The sequence below is a fragment of the Melitaea cinxia genome, chromosome 24, assembly GCF_905220565.1.
Source record: "Melitaea cinxia chromosome 24, ilMelCinx1.1, whole genome shotgun sequence".
In the NCBI taxonomy this organism is placed as follows: domain Eukaryota; kingdom Metazoa; phylum Arthropoda; class Insecta; order Lepidoptera; family Nymphalidae; genus Melitaea; species Melitaea cinxia.
The window spans coordinates 9,324,992-9,348,078 of record NC_059417.1 but is presented as its reverse complement, the minus strand read 5'-3'; the positions used below and the strand labels follow the sequence as shown (position 1 = coordinate 9,348,078).

The 23,087-nt window shown below is 33.5% G+C and overlaps 1 long non-coding RNA gene and 1 pseudogene across 1 annotated transcript; both read left to right on the top strand.

Annotated features, from left to right (window-relative positions):
* Positions 1-254: 254 nt before the first annotated feature.
* Positions 255-19,880, top strand: LOC123665548. Its single transcript, XR_006745064.1, has 3 exons — positions 255-268; positions 5,555-5,568; positions 19,768-19,880. It is a non-coding gene; the product is annotated as an uncharacterized LOC123665548 (long non-coding RNA).
* Positions 12,827-12,945, top strand: LOC123665789 (annotated as a pseudogene).
* Positions 19,881-23,087: the final 3,207 nt, after the last annotated feature.

The window sequence follows — 23,087 nt, the reverse complement described above, 5'->3', positions numbered from 1 at the left end:
CTTATAATACGAAATTATTGATTAGTACAAAAAACTTAAATACATTTCGACTTCTGTTGTATCAATTACTTGACTCGAAGAGAGAAGTTACACATTCTAACAAAAAATTGCTTTTGGCGTGAATTGACTAATAAAGGCTCGACTACATTTTTTAAGGCGAGCGCCAGAACGGACATTCTTGTCGTTTTCTACTCTAAACTATTACTTTACTATGAGGTACCTAATTATATAATATATATTCCGGTTATATCAGTAAAATGATATTTATGTAAATCCTTGAGTCTATGTAAAATCGCGAGCAGTTTCAAAGTTTAAAATGTGAACTAACTCAAATAAAATTTAATTAAAACTAATAACCGCTTCGCCCTGTTCAAAGAGATTAAACATAACTCTTTCTTTTTGCTATGTAATCTTATGATTATATCGTTATTAAATATATATTTGCAATCGCGGTATTAACGTTTAAATAACTTGATGATATTTAAATAGCTAGAAGCAATTGATTGAAATTAAAAAGTCCCATTTTTATTACAAGCATTAAGACAAAGGCAGCCCCAAAGCAATGTTGTGGAAGAGGTACTTTGCTTGTAAGATTTGTTGGTATGAAATAAAAATAAATTAACTGAACAGGCGCCCTGACACTCAACGGCCCAAGCTAGGATTTAATCTGGGTTGGTAAACACATACACACACACGCCCAGCGGATACAATCACAGCATACACAAGCTCATACGCACAGACCACGGCAAACATCTGTATGGCCAATACAAATGTTTGCCGATCCACCCTACCTTTCCCCGCGTTCACAACGCGGGAAAAGCAGCCAGTACTGTGATCGCTGCACCTAGGCGTCACCTAAAAATAATTGTATTCCACTAATCCTAAGTTTTTTTCTTCTAAAACATATGTACATCTAAACAATGTTACTTTCCGAGAAGGCTAATGTAGTTTAATAAATGAAGCGATAATATCGTTGTCGGTGATTAGCGATGATTTATCGTCAATCACAAGATATACTAAAAAGTTAAAAGTAGGTGAAATTGACCGAATTCTAGATGCATGTGACCGAATTATACATGCATGGGTGCACTTTATGAGCTAGCTTTATTCGTCTGTAGCGCGACTCATCGAGCGTTGACGAGCTTTTCAAACAGTTTTTTGTCACTAAATTCAAGTGATTGCATATTTTTTTCTGGAACAATAGAAATTATTACGTAGAAAAAAAGGATATAGACATTCCTGAAATATTTTATTAAAATTATAGTAGAATTGTTATTGGGTAGTCTACGTTTCAGGATTAAGCCTGTAACATCCCACTGCTGGGCATAGGAATCTTTCTCCATGTAGGAGAAGAATTGGAGTTTAGTCCACTACGCTGTTCCATAATCTGAATTTAAAATTTTATTTAGAATATATGGTCCAAGGGATTTAATATTATAAGATTTAGAATTTGTTGCAGGATATTTATGTCATGCTTAAAATACGAATTAACGGTAATTCTGGTACAAAAATCACTGGAAGTCTTGGGTTCATTTCCTGCTCCGAACAGGTAATTTGCAACTATTTTGGATTGTCAGTTTCAGTTATTTTCACAAACGTCTTAAATTATAAAAGTATAACCAACCGAATATGACTCCATGCTTATCACACACAAAAGGTGAAATAATACACCAAACAGTTGAACATTTGCTTAGTAATCTTAACGACGTTACTGTTTAAAAAGAAAAGAAAGAATTTGCGAAGTATTTATTCTCATCAAATCTTAAAACTATAATAATATAATCGAATAAACAACATTTATGAAAAACAAATCGAAAGCGAAACTGAATTCAACGGTATCAACTTTTAACAGAAATAGAATCGGGCAATTTGGAAATGATCCAAGCGCGAGTGATAAAGTATCTGTGACATTATACGCGGTTTCATTGTTGAGATATCATCTCTTTGACACGCATATCGTAAGTATTGTGGGATTATGTAACAGGAAGATGGATGAAAAAATGGACTACGTTGTAACTGTTTGAAAGTTGTGAGGTGGAAGCAAAAGATTTAAAGCACATTTTGATCGTCATTGTACTAAAATTCACTAATCAAGTAACACACGGTTCCTTATAAAACAAAAAAATAAAGCCTCACACTCATAAGTTCCCACTACAATTTATTCGGATGTTGGGTTTCCGAAAACACACAATACTCCAGCACAAACGCTGAGAGCACGGCAAACTTCTGAATGGCCTCTACATATGTTTGTTGTGTGCGGAAATTAAGCCCGTGACCGCTAGCGCATTAGAAATGAACCAGTGCTATGTTTGTTGACCATTGTATCATCAAAAAATATAATATAGTCGATGCCCATGAAAAACGACAGTTTTGTCTCCGAACAGTTTTCAACACGTCTTTGATTTAAAATTTCGTTGACGGTTTTACCTAAATTCAGTTTTGGACCACATCATATTAATTAGTGGTTATGATTACAGCTTCGCTATATCTTCTTTTTTCTTTCTCAGAAGTTACTTTAACTCTCACTTTTGTTCCGGTAACAAGGACAAAGGCTGAATGTCTCTGTCAAATAGTTGGTATACATTTAGTAAAAAACAGTAATGATACAAAATTCTCAGTCATTACTTCTTGATTAAAGCCTGATGAATGTTCATGAAAGATAAGCGTTATTTCTAAGGAAGCATAAAGTTTACAGGTGAAGTTTCCTACTCGGCAGCTATACTAAGATCTCTCAAGAAGCCAATCAAGCGAAGTTTAATATGAACGTGGTGGGTAGATTGGATATTTGAAAATAAAATTAATGTACGTGAATGAAATGTCAAAATACTTATGCGGTTAACCGTTAATTGACTGTAAGTTCCAATTATTATTACAATATTGATCCGGCACAGCCTCACGCGTAGCTCTTATGTCTAAATAACATTAATTAAACTATGCGATGTTGAAGCTCTCTAACGACATAGATTTTCTCATTTTAGTTATGTAAACATACGGTAAATATGTACCATAAGATTTATATTATAGTTTTTGTATTGGGATGAGGTAAGCAGGAAATATCCTGCCTTACAAAAGAACACAGTCAGTCAGTCAGTTCAGCCTATTGCAGTCCAATACTGGACATAGGCCTCACCAAGTTCGCGCCAGACATCCCGGTTTCCCGCAATCCTCAACCAGCCTACACTGGCAATCTTACGTAGATCGTCGGTCCAACGGGCCGGAGGATGTCCCACACTGCGTTGCGCGTCCCATCTGCTCCAACGGCCATCGGTCCTGCGACACAGAAGAACACAACAAAAGAATACTACTCTCAAATAGCGTTGTATTCTCGTGATCTTCTGGGGAGGTGGGTGTTTTTGATGCTTTTTGTGTAGTCGCATCCGCGTCGCGCGTCTATAAGTTACGGTAAATGCTTACCATCACAGGCGGACCGGACCGTACATGTATTTGCCCTTGAAGTATAAAGAAAGTCTTATTTCTATGTACGAATGCAATATATTTCAAGTTACAAATCCAAAGTTCTTAGACTCAAACTAATGAATAGAGCCGAGAAATGACATTTTATAATCATACTGTATTTGTATATATAAATATTAAATTAGCCTTTAAACTTTGTTTGTATATTGTATATAATATATCTTCAAAATTGTGTTTTAGCATTTGTAATGATTCCGGATTTCACTTCCTTTGCTTTTTATTGTTGATATAGATTTAGAAATATCTTTAACACAATAAATATATAATGATTTTAATTGTTTGTAAAATTTTAATCTTAATGTTTTGAATTGTAATTGCAAAGGATTGACAGCTTAAGACAGCCTTCAGCGTCTGTTATACCTAGTTATGTTTTGTTTTATTTTGTTTGTTATTAATTTAAAACGGGTTTTCTAATGGTATTTCATTGTTTTAATTGTGAATTACTTTTAAATTTTACCTTTTAAAATGTCTTTGGAAAACGAAATTCTGTCAGTTCGTACAGTAATAACAATACAGTAAGAGTTCTGTTTCTTAATTTTGTTCCTCTAAAATTTTAGAACTTTATAATTGCATACACCGGAAAGGAGCCCGGGACTGACAGTTTCATATATCAAATGGTAAAATTTTTTTAAATATAATATTACATACATATCATTCTCCTGCGGTCACCAACCCGCCTGCCCAGCGTTGTGAATATGGGAAACACACATGAGCTCACGCCATTTTTGGTGCGAACTTGTGGAGGCCTGTGTCAAGCAGTGTACTGCGACAGGCTGAAGTGATGATGATGATGATGACATACATACACAAATACATACGTAAATCCATACACACTAAAAACTCAACAAGCTGATGAAAATAATTATAGAACCCATACAAATTATATGTTATTTTAGACACTTTCAGAACAGTTTTTGTTAACTATCGTATATTTTGACATAGACATTAAGAAAAAGTCAAAGATAAGCGTAATATAAATTATATAATAAAACAAAAAAAAAGAAAAAACAATACAGTATCGTTTGTGAAAAATAAAACCTAAAAAAACTCAATCACATAGAATTGCTGGAAAGCGGAACATTATAAATTCGAGTAAATTAGAGTAGTAAATTAGAGAACGAAATGTGAAGGAGTTTTCAATAATAATATGTACGTACGATAGTGAACAGTGGACAATAGTTTATGGAGAGTCATGTCAACTGCACCGAGTGATTTCATAGCGTTTGAATTGCACTCTAGAGGCTAACTGCGTCATCAACAATCGAATTAATATGTTGTGCATACACACGGTCGTCTGTTCCTAAAAAGGGTAAAGGTCTTTTTCACAGGTTGTGTACAAAATGTATCTTGCACATAAGTTACGAATAAACTTTAACAGCATGAGGTATATTTATGTTTGTTTCCAAATGAAAAAAAAAAATTCGCAGTGTTACGAATCGCGCCATCTCTTGATAACGAGTCGCTCTATGGATTATAATATAGGGGTACAACTTAGGGGTATGAAAACTAGACGGTGGCCGATTCTCAGACGTATTCGATATACGCACACAAAATTTAATAAAAATCAGTCCAGCCGTTTCGGAAGATTACGGTAACTAACATTGTCGCACGAAAATTTTATATATAAGATACATAATACATGTGTAAATATTAAACTCAGGCTCAATAGTAGAGCTGCACTGTTGAATAGAGGTTTATCTTCTAACTAACTTTGTCCCGCGATTTTACCTATGATCATTTGTGGAAAAAAACGTAGGTACTAAAATATTTATTTTATAGCCTTTATTAACATAGCCTATATTACATGGTCTTCATTTGTAAATGAACTATCCAACACAAAAAATAATTTTTCAATTCGAACTAGTAGATGCTGAGATTAGCAATCAAACAAACAAACAAACTCTTCATCTTTACAATATGATTATAGATAAAGAAATAAGGTAGAAAGTCAAATCGATCTCGTTTGGCGACAGATTGGCGGATTCACGGATTGGCGATTGTAGACGTTTCAGAATTTATTTTGTTACTTGCTGATTTATTAAAGATGCTTCGTTGAGCAAAAAAAGAGTTTTAAAGACAGTAATATTTGAAATAGTTCGAATTTAAATATCCCTTCTTTCTTCTTTCTTCCACTTTGTTGCCTTTGGCAAACCGTAAAATTATTTGCTTTTGGGATTTTACAACTGTACTTAATATTATATCGATAAGAAAATAAAGGATTTGTATAGGTACTAATAATAATAACGGCATTGATTTTACTTAGTTAATTTATCATTTCAATTTTATGTCAAAATTTTGTTTAAAATTAAAAAAAAAATTGGTTGATTTTATAATATAAGTGAACTTTTAGGAATAAATGTCTTAAATCAAATAATCAATATAATCAAAAATTAAATGAATGATCTTGAACTTGAGTTTGATATTTTACGAATAGAAACCTAAATACATATATTTATGTGAATAACACTGGACATTTTGAGAAACTGCCATAAGAAAAATTTACAAAAACACATATTACGCAAAAAAAAATCCGTCAACACTTACTATTCTTTTAAATCCTTAAATGTAACAAAATAAAACGAAAGCGATGTATCAGTCCTCGACCACTATAATTAAGTATAGGTTGAAGCAATGGACACAGACAAAAGGCCAAATAAAATATCCTATCGTCCGTAACTTTGTCTTTGCACCAAACGAACCGATGGAATCGTCGAATCAATGAACAGGAAACCTAGAAAATGTACTGGTCTTTTTTCATTTATATTTTTGACCTCTTTTGACTTTTTTATGTTACAGTTACGTATGTTATTGGAGTAACCAAAAAAATACTATATTATATATTTCACACCTTTTACTTACCTACTTGTATTTCGTTATGGTATTTAGGCCTACATATGTACAATACACTAGACTAATAGCGCAAATCGAACCCAAAAACTACCAACACAAACAAGACAATTTAAGTAACTGAGACAGGACACAGCAAGAATAATCCTGCTCAAAATCTGGAGCAGCCCGACTGGGGAAGTACCTCGACCTTACAAAAGATAATACAGCTAACACAGCTAAATAATACTGCTTCCAAGCAGTTTTGTGTTCCTGTGGTGAGTAAGATGACCAGAACACCTGGAAGGGATTGGGGGTAGGATCGGCAACGCGCTTGTGTCGCTTCTGGTGTTGCAGGCGTCTATAAGGTACGGCAATCGCTTATCATCAAGTCAGCCGCACGCTTGTTAGGCGACAGTTATATGGGATATACATATATATAAAAATATTTCAACATGTTTTCTTTTTATAATCTAAACTCTTATTAAAAATGTAACGTTGTGCTGGAACGTTACTCTAATAAATAAGATCTTGTAGTAAAGGTTAAGTTTTTTTCAATTTATTTTTATCATGCTTCTACTTGTGGCGCCATCTATCGGCATGTTTCAACACTTCGTGACTATTGGTGTTTCATATCGGCGTTTTTCTCTAACGGACTTGATAGATGCCGCTGATGTTTTTTGGTAATTATTGATCTTTCTTTAATAAAATGAATTTAATTGTAATTAGAAATTCTAAATTTAATATTCCTGTCTACTTCTTAAATTATAAAATAACTTAATATCTAAATTTAAACTTAATAATTTATAAAAATACAGACTATGCTTAACGCGTACTTTGCTTTTTCATACTTGACTTTTGCTTGTCAATATTTCCGAGCGCGGGAAGGAGCGCCTTGCTCGCGTGTCTTTGCTTCTTTTCTTTGCACTTCGTTGCCGCCGAACCTCGAGACCTAACCTCGACCCTAACTCGGCTTAAATCCCGCTGGGGTAAGTTCTCATGATATCTATTATAATTACATATTGCTGGTGTTCTTAACTTAACGAGAAAATTGTAATTATTTATTATTTTGCTAATTGTGACACTGGTTTCTGAATTATTCTTTTCCTGACTCGGAACTTTCTTCGTTCCAGGATTTATTTTTACTTTAAGATTTATATCTTTAATTATACTTTGCTACAAATCGAGTCACTGCCCTCGATTAATAACGGGCTGACTGATTACCGGCATTTACACCGGTGGAGATCTCCGCCGGTCATCGGACGAAGACGGAACTGAAGACCATCATCACCGGGATTTAGTCAGGCCAGTGTCCTTCCATATTACTTTCTAAGGTACGTTGTCGCGGCGTGGGCCAGCTAAGGAAATAAAGGCTGAAAATCAGGTGCCTAACGCGCCTGATTCCGAACCTACCCCCTGTTTTCTGACCGCGTGCTATTAAAATTTATAACTTTAAAAACTAGTCTATAAGTCTATTTCTACCAAGCCAACAAAGCGCGGCAAAAATAATATTCACGCGAAGTCAGGGTACATCGCTGGTATAATATAAATGTCGTTTAACGTTAATAGAGTCGATATGAATCCGAAGCGTTCGTCAGTATTCAACACGTTGCATTGCTGCGATCTTTAATTGCAAATAATTGCAAAGGAATTTAATTCACAGCTCTCTTGAAAAGCCAGACAACTACGAATGTTTCAACGGTATTTCATTTATAAACAATTTGCTGATTAATAAATTGTTATTTAATAAATAACTTGTCGTTAAATAATTATTATTACAATCGTATGTACGCTTCAGCCAGTAATATCCCACTACTGGGCATAGGCCTCTTTCCCCATGTAGGAGAAGGATCAGAGTTTAATCCCCCACGCTGCTCCAATGCGGGTTGGCGGATATATTCCTTACTATGAGTAACGATCGCTATCAGGTGTACATGATAACAACCAGGACCGACGGCTTAACGTGCTCTCCGAGGCACGGTACAAGCGTGGGTACCTGCGGTAAATTTCAATAAAATAAATAATCAAAATACAAATTTAGTTCGGTATTAACGCTATCTCATAATTTTATAAGTTGTATCAACTTATTAAATAAATAAATGTTGAGTAAATCGATGTCTGGTGTCCAGGACTATGAATTTTTGCACACTTATAGTTTATATAGAGAAGTAGTGCATAATGCTAATCTTTTATTTTTTCAATTATGTATAAAAAATACATTAAATCAATAAAAAAACATTACACACACTGACATGTATTTGACACACACACACGCATAATTACTCTTTTGTTAATTGTCATAGAAGTATATTTTTTAGTCTTTGATAACAGAATCTTAATAATGTTCAGACTTATAATTTAATTTAATTATGGTCAAATTTCGACCACTGGGTGACTACTAGTATCAGTATACGATATATAGTATACGAGTACATTGAAGTGAACAGGGATCACACATGTTGCAGTAATCCTCCGTTTACAGTCGGATAAAAAAAATTGTATATATTCTCAAAGATATATATTCTGTAATCCTAACCCTACAGATAAAACTGGACGAATATTAAAATAGATTAAAATATATATCAAGTGATATTTAAATTACCCCAGAGGGAGCAATCGTCTTCATCAAATTACCCCATGTAATATGTTCCGAACGTCACCGATAATCCTGACTAATGGTCACCGTACACTGCAACTTTATAATCCTCAATAGATTATAGGATATATTTTGAATCATTGCTAGTGTTATCGGCTATTTCATAAGGTTCAAACAAAATATTTGGACTATTATATATATTATTTGTATATTATATATATATTTGTACTAGTATATATTGTACTGTGTACCTACGGTACTAAAGAATATAGCCACCCCCTCTCTTCCCGTGGGTGTCGTAAGAGGCGACTAAGGGATAACACAGTTCCGCTACCACCTTGGAACTTAAAAAGCCGACTGGTGGCGGGATAACCATCCAACTGCTGGCTTGGAAATACACAGGCCAAAGACGGGCAGCAGCGTCTTCGGTGCGACAAAGCCAGCCCTGCGGTCACCAACCCGCCTGCCCAGCGTGGTGACTATGGGCAAAACACATGAGTTCACGCCATTTTTGGCGTAAACTTGTGGAGGCCTGTGTCCAGCAGTGGACTGTATAGGCTGTAATGATGATGAAACAAAATATTTACTACAAAGGCACACAGGTAAAGCGATAGGAATACCTTTAAAGTCGCTAAGTGGCAAATAGAACGGTTTTAAATATTTTTAATTAAAAAAAAATTGCCGATTTTTGGTCCCAAAGACTTCATTAATAAACGCCTTTTACACAAAGGTACTCTACGTACCCCCGAAAACGGTTAAAAGACCACAAGCATTACATCAAATATCTTTTCATTTTAGAAAACTAGCTTTCCTGGAAAACTTCTAACCACGACATTATTTATATTTCATGAATATTCCGGCCAACTCCTTACCATAACATATTAATAAATCAACTCAAAAAATAATTACTAAATTTAATGCAGTCGTCCGGGAGCCATGCGCGTACATACATTTTAGCAATTCATTTTTATTTTTAAAAACTTTTAAAATTTCAATCAAATACTAACTACAAAATCACAAGCAGACCAATAGATTGAAATATCTAAAGCCTAAAGCTAAAATTTAATAAGAGAACAATTCCTTTTACTGTGAGGGATAAATTCTTAACACTTAAACTGATTTCAATCATTCTTTTTCGTTTTAAAAGCTTTATTAATCAAACGTCTTAATAAAAAACTAGCTGATCCCGCAAACGTTGATTTGCCATATATGTTATTAACCCTCTTATCCCCCCCCCCTATAATTTAGGGTTATAAAAATAGATGTCTCAGACCTACCCGATATGCACAGAAAATTTCATAAAAATCGGTCCTCCCGTTTCGGAGGAGTATTTTAACTAACATTGTAACACGAAAATTTTATATATAAGAAGATACACTACGAACTACACTTAGAGAATGTTACAGTAAAATACGAATAGTCCCGAAGACTAATTAGTTAATTGAATGATTTAGTCTGTATTGTCAACTGACTCTATCTCTCTCTGTTACTGCTGGGTTAAAGTCAATTTCTCCATATATGGTTGAAGATTAATCCATCACGTTGGTCCACTACAGGTTGGAAGATAATTTCCCAACAAGGACTATCTAATGAATCCTATCAGGTGTCTGTGATGACAACCAGAATCGACACCTTAAGGCCAACGACCTACTTAGAATTTCCAAAAAATTGATTATGTATTAACGACCGCTCTGGTGTAATGGTGCGTCTGCCATGTCGGAGCGTCGGAGGCGCCTAAACACCGATCTTTGACCGATATTTTTTGTTATTACTTCATCCCATCTTAAAAACACGAAAAATGTCTAATTTTCACGCTCCTAAAGGGATTGCTGGCATTAAAGTGCTAAATAAGACTCATATATATATATATATATATATATATATATATATATATATATATATATATATATACATATACATAATAGATAATCAATAAATTTGATTCCCTTTTACTCATTTATTTTCAATTAACTTTATATAAATAATTAATGTAAGAAATTTTTCACTACACAAATATCAGAACAGTAAATATAAACATGAAATTAATAACACAAAAGATTTATCTTGAGAGGGTATTAATTAAAAATTGTAATTAGATATCGCTTTAATTTATTTTTCGTTTTTAGGTACATTAACGTTTTTACATAATGTTTACTTAATTTAATTCATTATATTAAATATTTTTATCTTTACACATTTTTTCCGCCAACCCGCAGTGAAGCGGCGTGGTGGATTAGGCTCCAATCCTTCTCCTACATGGAGAAAGAGTCCTATGCCCAGCCGTAGGACGTTACAGCCTGATGCGACACGTTTTTTATCATACATTTAATTACTATATTTTTTAACGCGCTAATCTCAAGGCTCGAAAGAGAAAAATTCTATTTACCATAGTCCATTTACCGAGGAAGACTATAGGCTATATAAAACTTTACTAATATTTTTCCTAAAATCAACGCAGGTGACCCCGGGGGCACAGTTATATATAGCATAATGCATTAAAAGGCAAATACATAGCATAAAAAAATCGGCTTAATTATACCTATACATTCTCTACCAGCCAACCTTAGCAAGTGCGTTCGGAGTTTTGTGGTAATTACAAAACATTTGAAAAACTTTAAGCCAGCAGCGGAGCGTTAAAGGCTGTTTCCTTTCAATCCAGCTTAACTCAGAATATAATACGGAAATAACCATAGAACTAAACGTGTTTCATAAAACCGAATCAAACAACAACGTATGTCTAACAAACTAGGTATTTAACGACTAGCCCGTTGGCGCAGTTTGTAGTGACCCTGCTTTCTGCTCCGAGGGTTTTGGGTTCGATTCCCACCCCAAGTCTGGGTGTAATATAAATATTTATTTATATATTCATATATGTATTATTTATAAGTAAGTTTATCGAAAAAAAAATATATGTAGCTATACCAGTCGGCTGTTACCTATAACACAAGCATTAAGTTGCTTACTTTAGGAACAGACGACCGTGTATTGTGTAGATATTTATTTATTATTTATTATTATTATAACAATATATATATATAGCTAATTGCACAACTTGGAGCTTTTACACGAAACGCGATGCGAAAATCGCAGCTGCTAATATTTTATAAATTAAATTCTAAATCCACTTTTTGAGAGCGAGTTCTTGATGAGCACTTTGGGATCGGGAGAAATAGCTGAACTAACAATATTTAAAGGTACAAGGTCTGCAACGCACTCGCTAATCTAATGTTGCAATGATTAATAGATGGCAATCTTGAATAACTGCAACATTAGGAGCACTTAAAATCAAATTAATATGAATGTTTAATTTAAAAAAAAAAACTTGCAATTAAAATATTTAATAATGGCACATACATCTATTAAGTTCAAAACGGGTATGTCCACTATAATATCACTAAATCTCATTTAAGTTCTTCCTAACATATTTGAAGATAATAAAGTACTATTTTACTACTTTATTTGTTATTACGGTTTTCTTACTAGTTTTTTCAGAAAATTGGAAAAATTAATATAAATAATAATGGAAAATAGATATATTTTTATGAATTTTCTAAGACTGTCGAATCGTCACGTTCTCTGTGGAAAGCGCTTTACACAGCGCTGTCATAGCTAAATGTCAGGTGTCACGGAGCTTTGTTTGAAATGACAGGATCCAAAAATAAACCAACGAACTATCAAAACGAAAATATTGAACGCGATATTCAATTCGACGAATTGAAGGCGCAATTTATGGATTCTCATTTATTTTATTTTTCAAATGATAGATGAATGATTTATAAATAAAGATAATGTATATATTTAGATTGGCAGTGGAAATTAAAATCGTGTTGTCTAGAGCACTCGTTTTTTTTGACGTGAAACTTCTTTAGGCGAATGAGAGGTAAAATTTTTACGGATCAAACGCGTCACGGCGTCACGAGTCACAAATTCTTAAGCGTCCATACCACGTTGAACACACCGGTTCTCGTCCGACCACCGAAGTTAAGCAACGTCGGGCGCGGTCAGTACTTGGATGGGTGACCGCCTGGGAACACGCCGTCATGTTGGCTTTTTATTTACTTTCAATTAGTTTTTTTTTAAATTAGTTTTCTTTCAATTAGTTTACCAAAGAAACATCTGACATGTGTACCTTGTACGCACACAATTTTTTTCTCTCCTATTTTTGGCAAAAAAAGCTTTTACGCAACAGTGAACAGTGAGTAATTTACAACTTGTTACTTCTACGATATCGTAATTCCAAACGAAATTTACAAATATTTCTGAAAATAACAAGTTATAAATATAAGACCAATAAAAATATTATCCAAGTAATAAATAGAGGACAACTCGGACGAGACGACAATTTATTTCTATCAATGATTCTATTTCGCTGTCTTCTGGTGATTTATTTTAAGAAAAATATGTTATTGAGAAATTCTCATTGGATTATGTTGGCTACACATTGGATATTCACACGTAATCTTGTGTAAACAAGATTGTTTTATTGATTCAGGATGTAACATTCCACAGTTGGGTATAGGCTTCTAACTCCTTTAGGAGAAGAGTCTAGGCTTTAATACACCACGCTGCTTCACTGAGGTTTGGTGGATATATAGGTAGGGTAACCTTCCCCACAAAATTAAAGTATGAAAGGGGTAACATAGACCTCATCTCACGGAAATTCATATATCTTGACGAAATTAGTAACTAAAAAAATAGATGCGTCACACTCATCGGCCCAACTAGGATGAGACACAAGTGTCTAAACCACAACACACATCTCTGTAGGTCATACAACATACCAACATACACACATAAATATTTAAATATTTACTTAGTACTGTGCTGAGGCAGATAGTCTTAATAATTTAAAAAGAAATCGTATAAATCAGCCGTCTCTAATCCAGCGTCAAATAGATACTAAAAGTTATTTAAAAATTTCTTTGAATTATCTTGTTCTGATATATACTCGTAAACGTTCTTGCAAAGAATTATAATTATTTTTAACACATTGTTTAAAATGTATAACGGTCAATGAAAGTCGAAAAATAACATATTAGAAAATTCATTTTGTTAGAAATTATTGTGAAAACTAGAAGTGGTATCATTACGTGGACATAAAATGTTGTCGTAGACAATTTCTATTTTCTTTTTATAAGTCTGTGGATATTTAAATGAGAAGGTACTAATGCTTACAGCTTTTTAATATTTCTACGTTCGACTTAATTTTTTCAAACAATTCTGTTATTTATATTTTAGAATATGATTTTCATCAAAGTGGGTGCCATTGAAAGATTTTTTTTGATATTACCAAGGTTGGGTTGTCTGGAAGAAATGACTAAATATCCATAAGTCCGCCCATTGTACTTCACTAAAGTATAAATAACTAAAAATAAATAAATAATAAGATGGCAACAAGTATACGATGCGCCTGATGGTAAGTTGATTCCGTAGCCTATGGACCCGTACCACACCAGAAATAATGTCAGCTCCTCGCCAACCCAATCCTCGACCCTTTCACGAAGCCCTCGCTATTAACACAGCGCATCTACACCACCACTGGCTACCATACTCACCATAGGAAAACGATTCTACTTTAGAATAAGAACCGGTCGGCGGACTCTCGTCTCTATTGGAGACATTAAGTCCAACTTAAACAATGATGTTGCTGAGTAACGCGTACTTCGATATAAAAAAAAAAATTGCATGTTTTAGAAATAAAAAAGGACATGGGTTCAAAAGCCCGTGGATGTATATTACTTATAAAAAAAAAACATTGTACTTTAAAGCATCGATCTGTGATTGTCTTGTAAGGTTGAGATACTGTCCCAATTAGGCTGCTCCAAATGTTGTACAAAATGTTGAAAGCTGAGCCCTATCTTAATTTTTTTGTCTCATATATGCCACTACCACAATCCACTGTTCAATACAAACACTTTATCCCAGAAATTAAATGTAAATGACATCCAAAATTGAAATTCAACTCATGGAAATAAAATTGAAAGCCGGGCACGTACGTGACCCTTATATTATACGATCTATTCGTTTTTCTTGGATAATTTATGTTGAAACATATGTTAAGCAAATGCTGTAATGTAAAAATCAATTTTTATTACGTACTTGTTACACGATCTAGCTATAATATTTTTTCTACATTAAATTTGTCAAAATTTAATTTTTTATTAAATAAATAACAAAGAAATGCTTCACACTCAACGTTGGGGATGTTGAACGGAAAGTAAGATTTTCTCATGTGTGACCCTCAGGTCCGGAGATACACACAATATACAAGCACAAATGCCCAGACCACGACAAAAATCTATACGGCCAGCACATTTTTTTAAGGATTTGTGTGTATTTTTTTAAATTGAATTTAAATGTAAAGCAAATATAAAACAGAACCCAAAGACCTGCTTACCTCCTACTAAACTAATACGACTTTTGGATTTCAAAGTTCAAATAGAAATATACGAAAAATTAGTGGAGTTTTATGATAAAAAAAAAACACCATCAACTTCTGTTTGTGCACTAACAGACCACTGCCTTACACGTTAGATAGATTCATTAGTTGACAACATGTGGCCAATCCTAAAAAAAACCATAAGTCACTTTTGAAGTCAACAAAGAAACTCCTTATATAAATTTCAAACAAAATTAATAGAAATATAAAAATCGTTCTAAATTTAAAACATAAAATTATTTCTCAAGATATCAGCTGAAACTCCAAGAGCTTCTCCAGTTTAAGTGTGTGCTATTTAGCAGACATGAGATGAAATCCTGTCGTGCCGCTAAATCGCTGACGAGCGAGCGTAATTAAAAATACCGTATTCCTTGGAGGCTGTGTTCTTATAAATGAAACTTCAAAGACGTCTCTTAGCGTCGCAGTGGAGCGTGAAACGGTATTGCACGCTTGGGTTCAGATGTCTAGTACAAGTGAGAATAGTATGACGATTTTATAATATAATATAAAAGATATATATATACATATATATATTTTATATTTCGCGGGGACAGCGAAATTTAAAGAGAAAGAAAAATAAGTGGCAGCACCATATTTTTTCATTTCTCCTACACGGAGAACTAGGCCTATGCCCGGCAATGGGATGTTACTTAAATATTGTAATGTTTTTATACGGTGGACGTACAAATCCATTCGTGTGTAAAATTTGATATTTCTGATACGAAATACTGATGTGTGAAATGTCCCGAAAACCTCCAATATACTACAGTTGTTATTTGTAAGCACTCATACGTCACGAATATTTAATAAAGTTATCTTTGAGTTAAATGCTGGCTAATGACCAATACCTGTGAGTTATCTGATGGTTATTTTGTAGGCAAGTTGTCACTGTTTTTTTAGTAATATAATACATAATAAAAATAATAATACATAATAAAAGCGTTTAGACAGTAACGAATGCGTTAATTTTGGCTTTTTCTTTTCGTTGCTTTGAGAAGTCCATAAATATCTAGAAGATATTTTATAGTAGGTATGATTACGCTTAACAAAACTAAATCATCTCAACAAATATTCTTGGCAAGTTATCATATAATTTGAGTTTCATTCTAACTTTAAATATACAGATAAAAACTCTAACGCATCGAGAACAGCGTTATTCTAACTATCATCAGAGATCATGTGGATGAACAATGGGATAATTGAGCAAAAAAATTACGTCCTCAATGCCATTATCTTCGTTTTAATGATGTTCACAATCTCAATCGCGCGACAAGTCGATGTCTTGTCACCGCCGACAGTGCTGCCAACCTCAGGACGCCGCGCCAAACTTTTTTTTCGTTCTTTAATAATGACTGTCCCGATACATAAAATTATTCATAAAAATGATTTTGCTCTAAAACGTAAGTAAAGACATGTCGATATATGAAATATCTTAACAAAAAACAATTTCGTTCTATTCTTACCGAATTCCGCAAATAAAGAATAGAATATGAGTACCTACTTATACTCTACTTAGAGCTATTTTAACCACACGCTACCTCCGTTGCTTTAGAGCAACACAATAATTTTCCTACCGCAAACCTGAGTTTAAGCTATAGGCAGCCACATACAGCCAAAAACTTTCTCTCAGACGCATAAATCCAATTCCCTCATGAAATTATTTAGAATGAACATTAACTTCCATAACGTGCGGTATTTGCATGCTCGAATTTTAGTTTAGTTTATTTTATTTAAACTTAAAATGAAGAAGTAATATAAAGCAACAATTCGTGCAGAAAATAGAAAGTAATGAAAAAGACTTGAAGTAGGCTATTTAGAAAATAATTAATGAAAAATAGACAATACCTATGTTAAAATTGACCAATTGAAGTAACAGGTGATCTAATTGACTTCGATTTAATTAGTCAATGGGAGTGGGTAAGCTAAGTGACAGCGAAAAGAGAATTTTTTCTTAACAGTTATTTACTACAGCAATCTGCTCTAATACACATGGACATACATCTACATGAAGTTTAACTCTGTCATATATTCAATTCGACAATAAGTCTTGATATCCTTGCAGGTAACAAATGTACGTAAAATGACATCTCATAGCATGTGGTTAAATATCGAGACGCCACTAATTCAACTTCAGTTCAAATTGGGGGTGCCAATGCTGAGTTTCAAGTTCTAAATTCGTTGACTATTATCTTTTCTGTCTCAAAAATTAACCGATGTATTTGTTTTATGCAATGTATTTAAAATATTTACATACAACACAAAATATTTACAGTTTTATTTTTACTTCTGTATTAATTTTAGGTAGTCGTAACTGACATGGTTTTATATATGTATAGGTTTTACTGTTTCTTATTTTTAAGCCTAGATTTGAATGAAAGCGTCTTACAAAAAGCATTGTTGTACTTTGTCTCGTGGAACCTTTTATATTGTTTTGCAGATCTCAAGATAACTGCTATAAATAAAAAATATGAAGTCTGCTGTGACGAGGAATGTGTTTCATTGTCAAAAATGTATTTAAAGTTTTAACCGACTTTATGAAATTGGGTAAAGTATGCTGTAAATGTTTTGCAAGACATCTAGAGCGCTTATCTATATATTACGTGAAGCAAAAACTTTGTATTCCTTTTTACGCAAATTGCGCGGACGGAAGAGTATGAAATTTTGCACACTTATAGTTTATAGAGAGAAGGAGTACAGAATGCTATTTTTTTTTTAAATTATGCATAAATGTGGACTGCGATAGGCTTTTGTGTGTGTGTGTGTGTGTGTGTGTGTGTATGTGTGTGTATGTGTCAGATAAATATTTGTATGTATACGTTGAAAATTAGTCACACATTTTTTTGAGTCACGTTTTTTTTATCAAGTTCTCGACTGAGCTGTGACAGATCGCAGGAAAATCTTGTAAAACTAGTTTTTGTATTTTACTCTACAAAATAAAAAAAAGTTGGACGCAAAATTTTAATTTTTTTTTGGCGCTAATACTTTGGAAACTTTTTCATAGAAATGGTCACCAACCAATTCCATAAAAACAGTACGGTGGTAGCCCAAATTAAGTTACGACTACCTTCTTCGAATAATAGTACTTGTCGAGAAAGAGAATTAGGATAGTTCTCGTTTCGAAATTTCTTCAACGCGTGGAATAGGTTCTGTTACTATTAGTGTTAGGACTAATAGGTCACTGCTATTATATAAAAAGATAAAATCTTCAACAACCATGTAACTATCGTTTTTATTTATTTTGACCCATTTCCGACAGAAACCAACTTCTATAATTACATATTTTTACCATCATATTCACTTCTTCACAAAAATTATATTGAGAGAATTTTAAGGGTAGCCTTAAAACAACACTATTAGTAAATAAATAATAATATATCATACATATATAACCAATAAATTGCATATATAACCAATAAAAAAACCGAGTGTGCTTTAGACCACACGACTGAAGTAAAACTTCTGCACAATAGGCCTGCACTGTGTCTTAGATATGCGAAAAGGCTATGAAATAAAGAGAATACAAAAATGTGTACTCGCACCTCTCACACTTTTCGTAACGCTCTCGTCACGCATTCACCAGCTTAGTCCCCAATTCAAGCGAACGTAAAGAAGATTTACTTATATAGCAAAAAATAATAATATATATGTAGTCAATTTGTCATATAATATAGAATCTGTATCTTCGTTATTTTCATTTGGTGTCGGTTACAAAATCCAATTTATTTTTTGTACTCCTATTTCCGTACGGCAATATAAGCAAGATAATACAAAAATATGCTGTCTCGGCGCTAATGAATGCCATTAGCCAAAAGAATTGAATTTTTTTTTTGCCTATGTACATATACGTACAGAGATAAATGAGTGACCCATTAACCCATATTACATATAATTCTATTATATCTCGACACTCGCCAAATGACATCACCACAGAATTTCATATTGTAAGCATAATGTTATATGTGCTGTTTGAATTTCCTACTAAATATTTGTTTTTCCCTATACATGTTTTTTTTTTTTAGTTTTGTGCTCTATACTTGACGCCTAGACCCTAGTATATATATAGTATATAGTATATAGTATATAGTATATAGTATATAGTATATAGTATGTAGTATATAGTATATAGTATATAGTATATAGTATATTACTATATACTAGTATATTACTATAGTGTATAGTGTATACCTATAGTATATAGTATGTAGTATATAGTATACGACCTACATAGGATTTAACGTCTCATACTATAATATCTTGACACGTTGGCCCAGCGGTCACAACACTGACTGTTGCGCTCACGGTCGCGGTTACGATCCCCGCTCATGACAGACATATATTGGCCATATAGATGTTTGTCGTGGTCTGGGGGTTTATACTTGTGTATGTATGGGTGTTTGTCCCTATCACAGGAGAAATTCTACTATTTATTAAGTAAAACTTATTTACGCACGCTTGACTTGTGGAGTAATCTGGTGAATGTGTAACGAGATCGTTACGAAAAGTGAGATCGGGTGAGGCGAACGGAAGTTGAGAGGGAGATATAAGTTAGTGAAGATAGAAAGAGAGAGAGTTAGGTTTCGTAAATTTTACTTTAGTCGTGTGGTCTAAACACGCTCGTTTTTTTATTGTAATATCTGCATAACTATGACAAACTTAGACAATCACAGACTTTAGTTAAATTCCTGACAGAATACGGGCTGGATGCAGAAGGGACTTGTTCGCAGCGAATTAAAATACAAACTTTGAATATCGTTTTTGTAATAAAAGTTTCTCATACCAAAGTTCAGTACTAGTATGTAAGCCTTTGTGCAATTTCTAACTGCAAAATGACATACAGTTGTCGTGATTTAAATTAAATACATTCTATCCTTTCTTGAACTTGCAATTATAATTATGTGGACACATTAAACTACTTGATATGTGGTTACGGCAGTAAGAATATAGCCACCCCATATCTTCCCGTGGGTGTCGTAAAAGGCGACTAAGGGATAACACAGTTCCACTTGGAACTTAAGAAGCCGACCGATGGCGGGGTAACAATCCAACTGCTGCCTTTAAAATGCACAGGCCGAAGACGGGCAGCAGCGTTTTCGGTGCGACAGCGTGGTGAGTACGGGCAACACTTATGTGTTTACGTCATTTTCGGCGCGAACTTGCGGAGGCCTATGTCCAACAGTGGACTGCGATAGGCTGAAGTGAGTGAGTGGATACATTAAAATTGATAATAGAACATTAATTAGTATTCAAAGAAAACAAATAGTAAACACTAAATTGAATATACTAATGGTCGCCCAGAGTTCGAAATTCGACCATAACTAAAATTTTAAATTAAAGAAAACCAAAAAATAATGAAAATAAAGGACCTTTTTTAAATTTTTCAATTTCACTACAGGCTTTGACAATCAACAAAAAAGTATAATATGCGTGTGTGTCAAATATATGGTAGTGTGTGTAATGTTTTTTTTTTAATTGATTGAATGTACGTTCTTTTTATGCATAATTAAAAAAAAATATGATCATTCTGCACTTCTTCTCTATACAATCTATAAGTGTGCAAAATTTTATATTCCTCAGCACTAGCATACGTGCACGTAGCACTCTGTCGTCGTACTGACTGACGTCTGTTCACAATGATACTTTCTGACAAATATTTTCACAACTCTCCGAAACATTTATAGCAGACATTTATAAGAGCTTCGTTCAACTTTACCTCAAACACTACTTAAAATTAAAGAATATACAAATTGAATCCAAATATTAATATTAAAATAATGTTAATTTATAAAAAAAGTTATAAATTGATATTTATATTAGGTGATCTATGAAACATAGTATAGTTATATTTATACATGTTATAATAATTAATGTTATTTCAAAGGAATTCTTTCCGTCTCTTTGACAACAGGATTGGAAACTGCGTAGGAAGATCAAAAGATCTTATTGAATGTGAAGAGACTTGAGCAAAAACACTTATTACTTACAGATTCTTAATGTTTGGCTTCAAATATTTAGTACCGTTTTTAACCGACTTTAAAAAAAGGAGGAGGTTACTCAATTCGACCGTATATATATATATTTTTTTTTATGTATGTTCGGAGATAACTTCTTCGTTTATGAACCGATTTTGATAATTCTTTTTTTGTTGGAAAGGAAATATCCATAGTTTGGTACCATGATAAGGAAACCAGGATTTGATGATGGGATCCCAGAGAAATCGAGGAAAACTTTCAAAAATCGTAAGGGTGACTAGTAAATTTAATCATGTTTTCATTAAGTACTATAAAGCACTACTATTTAATAAAGGTCTGGAGTCGATCTGATGATGGAGAAGAAAGATAGTCGAGGGAACTCTTCAACAATTTATAGCAATTACCTGCTTTTTGAACTTAATTCGTTTCTATTGATGAGAACTTTGCATATGTATGAGTTATAAGTGCCATTTCAGTCTGATGATGGAGACGAAAGATAGTCGAGGGAACTCTTCAACGACTTTTAGCAATTACCTGCTGTTTGAACTTAATTCGTTTCTATTGATGAGAATTTTGCACCTATATGAGTTACAAGTGCCATTACAGTTTGATGATGGAGACGAAAGATAGTCGAGCGAACTTTTCAACGATTTATAGCAATTACCTGACATGACTGTGCATGTGCCGTGTCGGCGGCGCCTAAACACCGACGGTCGCGGGTTCTATTCCCGCTCGGAGTGGATATTTATGTTTATACAAATATTTATTTTCGGTCTAGTTGTTAATCCTTGTGGTTCTCCCAACCTAGCCTCAGAGAACACGCTAGGCTGTCAGTCCCAGTTGTTATTACGTACACCTGATAGCGAATTTTACTCATAGTATGTCGACGCGTTAGCGCAGCGGTCACAGCACCGGCTGTTGCGCTGGCGTTGGTGGGTTCAATCTCCGCGCACGACAGATATTTGTATTGGCCATATAGATGTTTGTCATTGTCTGGGTGTTTGTGCTTGTGTATTGTGTATGTTTCCGGACCCCCGACACAAGAGAAAAAGCATCCTTGTTAGGTCTACCCATCACTAAAAATTGTAAAATAAAATAATTTTTAACAAAAAAAAATCCGACTTCAAACAGGAAGCTAAAAAGTGAAAAATAAATTTACTTAGTACAAAGTAATTCGTATTTTGATTTAGTTAATCAGAAATGATTAAATAAATATTTTATAATTTTGAAGTTGGTGCCAAGTAAATACTACAACAACCTGGCTACAATAACAAATACAAACAACACACACACAACAAACAAGTACAAAAAATATTATTAGATATGTCAAAACAATAACAGAATAATAACAGTATTCAACCTAATAGTCAATGAAACAAATTATGAAAGAAAACTGAATACAACTTACGAGTAGATACTAGAGTAGTTATTGTTTTACTTGGCACCGACTTCAAAATTATAAAATATTTATGTAATCATTTCTGATTAACTAAATCAAAATACGAATTATAAATTTTATGAATCCCTACTAATATTATAAATGTGAATGTAAGTTTGTTTGTTACGCTTTCACGCGAAAACTACTTAACCGATCATCATGAAACTTTGTACACATATTATTGCAGGTATTGGAAGGAACACAGGATACATTTATTTAAAAAAAAAATTCAATGCGAGCGAAGCCACGGGTAAAGCTAGTTTAACATAAATATTGCTTATACCATTTCACCATTGTAAATTATTATCGCGCCCTACTCGTGTTATTGATACTGTTATAAAGTTA